At 46.6% G+C, this 6,741-nt stretch overlaps 1 pseudogene; it reads right to left on the reverse strand.

Moving 5' to 3' along the window:
- Nucleotides 1-2,894: 2,894 nt before the first annotated feature.
- LOC104618907 lies at nt 2,895-3,193 on the reverse strand (annotated as a pseudogene).
- Nucleotides 3,194-6,741: the final 3,548 nt, after the last annotated feature.

Raw genomic sequence — 6,741 nt, forward strand, 5'->3', positions numbered from 1 at the left:
CGCTTGCGGAAAACCCGAGCCCACGGACTCGCAGCCGATGGAAGTTCTTGTTCCGTGCGTCGGCCTGGCTTAGGGATTGCGGGGGAAGAGGACGACCAAGCGCCGCTGGGGTGAAGAGCAGGCGGCAGTTTGAGACGGGGCTCAGCAGCGTCCCCGGTGAAGGCCAAGCAGGGGAGCACGGCTGAGCCCAGGCCCCTGCATGGCTCACACCGCCTTTAACACCTTCAGACCACGCTGCGGGGCTTTGGGAGACCGGGATGCTTCCCCAGGGAGACAGGCAGCCAGCTTCTTCAGGCCTCCAAGAGCCTTCGCAGTTACCAGGCGGTGCTGCTTTCCTGGGTGAGCTGAGGCAGCCTCAAGACCGTCATGGCGACGGCGACTGGCCGAGGCTTTAGCAGCTGCGACGCCTTCCAGGAGCCGTCCCTGGTTTGGCACCGGCCCCTGCTGGCATTAACTACAGCAGGACGACCGCTGGCTTTGAGGTGTCTCAAAGCTTAAGAGAGAAGAAACTCAAATTAGCAACTTCAAAGAAGAAATGCGGTTATTTCACATCTTCAGTATTGCCTCTTCTGAGGAGCTGATTCCAAGCACCTGAACAACGAAGCTCTTAACACTGATGCAAAGTTTGCAGCAAGATACAGGGACGCACAGGCAATTGTTTTGGCTTAACAAGACTTATTTTTATTTTTTAAAAATCTGTTGCAACACAATCTAGCAAGGAAGAAATGCATTACTCACTAGCTTCTTAGATTTTGCACTTAATTTACATCTGCCTTCAGCTTGGCACAAAGTGTAGGAAAACAGCGTTTTAAAATACTTTCTTCAGTCAATGAAAGGAAACCTTCAAGATGTGCCAAGTAAGCTCACACCATAAGAAGTATCAATGTCCCTCGTCTCCAAATGCTTCTTACAAACAAAAACCACCAGCAGCTACTGAACTTATAATGACCAGAAACAGAGTCTTTCCCAGCTGCAGAATTGGCACAGCTCACTCCCAAACCTTGCTTTCATTACATAGAGGGTGGCTTTGAAATCTCAAAAAAAGTTCCCACCTTTGAAGGACTTGGTCACTGAACAGCACAAATAATGACTGGAAGAAAAGGCTCTTTGCACTTCCAGGAGAAACACTGTCAAAAGCTTGTTTAGCATTTTAGTAACCTGCTCCCAGGTGCTCAGACAGTTACTGACTCCAGCTCAGCAGTTCGACTTCAAAAGTCTCAGAACAAAGTGTTATTTCTCTAAACGCAGTCATCTATTGAAGTCTAAGAAGCTGAGGCGTCAGTCACACAGCTCCTCTCTTTGTATTTTAAAGATAATTACAGGGATAAGAATACAATGTGTAAGCTCTACACAATCTCATTTTTAACCTATCTTAATGATGATACATTAAATAGCTAGGAAGGAACAGGTCCGCGCTGAGCAGGCAAGGCGGTCAAGGAAATGTAGAGCTGTCATGAAAGCTTCAGCAGATCCACGGTGACCTTGCCGCCAGCTCCCCCTGCACCAGCACGCGCGTTTACTAGCCCACTGCCCCAACCCAGTAGCCAGTTTCTAAACTGGATTTGCTCCCTGAACTGCTCCACCGCACGGTTACATGAACACTAGGGCCAGACCAAGAGACCAGCTGCAGTGAAGGAGCTGCAGAAGCCCCAGTTCAGACCAGCTTGAAAAGTAAATTGTTTATTCGTTGTTAGGTTATAGTTGTTAGAGAGGGATTTCCCCCCTCCCCAAACACGTCAAAAGATGTACGCACACGTACAACTCTTCTTTCAGTGAGGGACAGACCAGTCTGGCTCTTGCTGCTCCTGACATTTTGCAGATTTTTTTACAGGGTTGCTTTTGAGGTTGGGGTTTTTTTTTTTCCTTTGGATTTGTTGTTTGTTTGGGGTTTTTTTTTTTCATATTTTATCTTCTTCCAGGTACTAAGGGTGAATCCCAATAAGACAGCTTCTTCCACAGTTCCTGTGCCTATACAGTTCTCCAATGAATTCAGACCACTGTAGTTTCCAGGCCAAAAGGTATTTTCCATCTGCATTTATCAAATCCTAGCGTATCCCCGCAATTGATGGAAGGTAGGGCAACTATTTCAGTTCAACAACAACCAACCTCAAACTGAAGAAGTTAAAGTTATGACAAAGGCTCAGCAAATAAACATCAATTCTTCTGCAACCGGTGCCCAACAGAGAATGAAAAACCTCAGACATGAGCACTCTCTCTTATGAGCTCCTCATGTAAACTTCCGGCTCAGTAATTTAATTTACTAAAAATTAAATTTTTTATTTACTTTTACTTTTTACTTCGCTTTGGCTTGCAGTTTAGAAACTCGCCACACAAAAGTGATAGGCAAACAGAGCAGAAGAGCGTGGCTTAAAGTAAGGGGAACTGGTAACCAGTTCAACTCAGCCTACTAACCAGTCAGAAAGCTTGCCTGGCCAAATCCGAGTTTCTGTGGAGGAGGCTGCACGACGCAGCTCACGGCCAGGCACGTGCAGAGTCAGCACAAGGGACGAGTCGGGAACATGTAGAAGCAGGAGGAGAGAAGCAACTGAAAGGGCTGGGCTGTATTATCGACTGCAAAATGTTCCAGCAACCCGGAATATTTTGAAAAACTATATGAAACCCAGGAACTAGGAAAGTGAATTGCTGGCTTTGAACCCGTGTAGTTGCCGGTGGTCTACATACTTTAACGGGGAACCTGCTCATCGCCTGCTTAGCTACTGGCTAGCGCAGCATGAAAAGCTCTCCATGCAAAAACACATATCGGAATGTCTCATTACTGATTCCCACCTGTAGAACGTGCTCCTGTATCACCTCGCACTGTAGCAGTTAACATACGGTGCAAAATAAAAGCAACTTCAAGAAAAACACATTGGGAAATTAGGCCAGTCCGGTACCTAATGAACGATGGAGCGGGACTTACTTAGGTCGTTGTCCATCTTGAACGCGATGTCCAGCTGCATGATGAAAAGCATGAACTGGAACCAGGGGCTCATCTCCTTGATGGGGAGGGGAATGTGCACGGCGAACACGATATCGTTGGCTTCGATCTGCCTGCTCACCGCCTCGTCGAAGTCTTTCAGCTTCTCGCAGTTGTTGGGTCCCCAGGGCACTAGCCACTTGGTTTTGTGGTGGTTTTTTCTTACATCAATGCACTTCACTGCCGTGTAAGGAACAGCTGTAGTGGGGCTAGGAGCTGTCAATGGAAGAGAACCACATTTTTAGCATCTTTAGATATCTTATATAGCAGTTTCCCCACCAAAATATGCAGCTCCCCATTCAACTATTTGAAGGCAATTTAAAACAAATGCATGAAATGATTCTCCTTCACCGCTCCTTGATCTTGCAGTTAAGTAATTAAGTTTATTACGTCTACAGACATATTACTGACTTTGTAGCGTGATCAAATTAGGATTAGCTGAAGCAGTGGGAATCTGCTGGTTCAGTCTCAGATACCTCAGTTACACCAAAATCGTACCAAAAGTTACCAGCATCTTTTTCTGTGCAGACACCCCTCCAGTTTGCTCACTCGAGCAAATCCGCATGCAAAGCATGTGCCTGTATCACAAACCTAGACAGATGAGCTAATCCTAAACCTTGTGGTCCTGCACAGCAGGGCAGGACTTACTGCGGCAACTTGAACCATGCACAGCCGCACGCTTCCTCGGGCAGGAAGGCTTTTCTCAATGCCGAATGGCACAATTCTTTTTTTAAGAATCCTTGGGAATGGGAGAGAGCAGCACCACTTTGCATCTAACCCAGCCCACGGCCATCACCAACATCTGCTGCCTGCAAACTTGCTGTGGGAGCCGTCTCGGCCTCGCCGAAACTCCCTACGCGGAAAACACGGGGTAAGCTGGCCACCTCTGTGACGCCCCAAAGGTCCTTGCTCACCCACGGCCGCTAACTGTAGAGAAGTGTTCTGCATGAAGGTATTTCTTCCTTTTGCTGTAAGTCAGCTGTGAACTAGTGACTGTTACAGCCACAGATTTGTCTCTCTCTTTCCCCTCGCCACGGGGATTTTTGAGATATTGGGAGCAAAGAATCTGAAGAGAGATCTTGGCTCAGAAATGCTCCCCAGGCCCTGCACCGTCCCCATCACCGCAGCAAGCGGGGAGGCTTTGTGCACGTGCACAGGGTACACGTTATCCCGACACAAGGAACAGGGGTGACGTCCCAGATCAGACAGTTACAACTATGGAGCGGTATACTGCTCGGGCTTTACGTCGATGAGAAAACACTCCAACTCTTAAGTACAAAGAGGGATGAAAGCAGGAAAGAAACGCATTCCACCTTCAGCCAGAATTTCAGCATGTAACACTTCCACATCTGAGAGACAGAAAAAAACTCAAATACATTTCCAACATAGTTCTGCCATGCAAAGACTTCTCATGACAGCGGTTCTGCCCTGTTTCCAGTATCATTTGGGAAATAAATATTTTAATGCTATTTTAATGCATCACAGAACCGGCAAATCATGGAGATGAGCAGAACTGGAGCTGCTCCAGTTCCTCATCTCCCCAGCACGATCCGAGGGGTTTCCATGGGTCAGAAAGTCCAGTGACCAGAAGGTCAGTAATTCCCCTGTCCCTTACGGATCTATTCCCCTTTTGTCATAGAAAGAAGTATTTTTTGTGTTGCGCAACAGCCAACTCAACGCATTTTGACACCCAATACATTTCACTGCAATTAAACCAGAACTGTCCTATTTTCTGAAGCATTACCAGGAAGGTACCGTCGGACATGCTGTAATGAATTCCTTCCAGCTTCACAGGTTTTGGGAAGCAGATGGAGCAGGTTAGCTCTTTTTAAGCTATTAAAAGTATTTTCTTGACGTCTGTTTTCACTAGAATTTGGAGAAATTAAAGCTGTGTAATACAAGTTTGTGAAACGACATTTATGAGAAACCCCAGACTACCCAGCCCCTTTAAAAATGAAAATAAGGCTTGAAATCCAAAAATTTAAGTGCAAATTCGACCTAATGATGTAAAAATGCTCTAATGCAAGTGATAAGCATTGCAATGTTCCTATACTATGAATTAAAACAGAAGCAGCACATAGAACAATAGATATCCAGGCATATAGAATAACAGATGGCTTAATGTCAAAGTCTCTGGAAAAAAGGCGCCGGGGTGGTCATGTAAAATTGGGGATCTGCTGGCCAGCCCACGGGTGCCCGCGGAAGGTTATTTCCACGTCGTCACCATCTTCATTCTAATAGACAGTCCAGGGCTTCCCGAAGAGATCACAGTCCACCAAAAAACCTCCAGCAGCAAGCACTAACACCCTGTCTACAAACTTCCAAGTATTTCAATGAGAAAAACAAACCAAAAACTGAGCAACACCCACCCAGCCACCCCCAGCCCCGTCCGGGGCAGAGCCAGCTCAGGGTTCCCCAGGCTCAGCGCGCCGACATCCACACGCGCTACACCCAGATGATTCAGACCTGGCTCCCTTGTAATTTGGACGCAGCATCACGGCAGCAGCTCTTTGGGATCCGAGCCAGGAGCCCTGCGCAGCATCTTCACCAACGTGCCACCTCATTAGAAGGACGACATCCGCGCTCCTTCCTACGGCAGGGGAGGGATGACTCAACGTGCGAGTCGGGAGGAAGTTATTAAAAAGCAGTTGTTTATAAACTGCCTTTTTTCAATTTTTTTGACAGCAGTAAGTTTCTTCTAGCTGAAAAGTAGCAGTGATGCTGGCAGAAAGGGTGGGCTAAAAGAAGGGGGATTTGCTTAGGCAGGAATACTTCCAGATTCATCAATCCACAGCCTCAGCGCATCGTGGACGTGTCTCAAACCGCCGCTGCCTCCGGCAGTGCTCCGGGAACCACGGCGAGCTCCTGCCTTACAGCAGCCCCCTCCAAAAAGAATAAGCCATTGGTAGGCCAGAGAGAAACAGCAAAACAGAATAAAGTCAAGCATTCGAAAGACAAACCAGAAACCTAACTGCGAGTCCAGGATTGCAGAACGCTTTAATGATGTGCCGTAAGTGCATAAAACAGCGCAACATTCCTTTATCACGCCTCGATGCAGAACCTAGTAACCGTGGCTAAAACTGCAGCTTAAGCGAATATTAGGAATATTGTTGTGAAATAAGCCAAAGACTCAGGCCAAGCTCTCGGAGCTTTTTAACTTTGACAGATCTTTGTGCGATTTAAAAGTAGACGTTTCTGAATTCAGAGACGTTATTACTTCTACAGAGAAGACGAATGTTTCTTGCTTTGATGCAACTGATTATAGCCATAAATACACGTTTTCATCACTGACTGATTACGATTTTAAATACTTGGCATGCTAACTCAAGCATCCGCTCTGCCAAAGTTACAGTTTTGAGGCGCAAGAGACAATTACTATATATACTTATTGTCGGGAACTGCGCAGCAAACAAACGTCGGCACTTGGCTTCCATTACTCGTTTGGTTCCAGTCCCATTAAATTCAAGTGAGTGTTGAACCAAGTGGAAAAAAACGCTTTGTGAAACTGCAGCCAAGTCAACTAACAGTATTACAAAGTGCTATGCAAAACAAAGCTAGCACCGAGGGATTTCAGTTAAAACGTGGTGCCAAGCAGGCTGCTTTCAGGCGTTCTGCCTGTGGGCTGGTAGATGGTTCAGCTTTATATATTAAATGATATATGTCAGCCTGTAAATAATTAAATGGCCATTTGTGCATAATACAGCGGATAAGCCTCGCCGGCTGCTCGCTGGGGTGCGAAGCGCTGCAGTAATGCAGGTACCCCG

This window comes from Phaethon lepturus, unplaced genomic scaffold (genome assembly GCF_000687285.1).
Source record: "Phaethon lepturus isolate BGI_N335 unplaced genomic scaffold, ASM68728v1 scaffold28653, whole genome shotgun sequence".
Lineage (NCBI taxonomy): Eukaryota > Metazoa > Chordata > Aves > Phaethontiformes > Phaethontidae > Phaethon > Phaethon lepturus.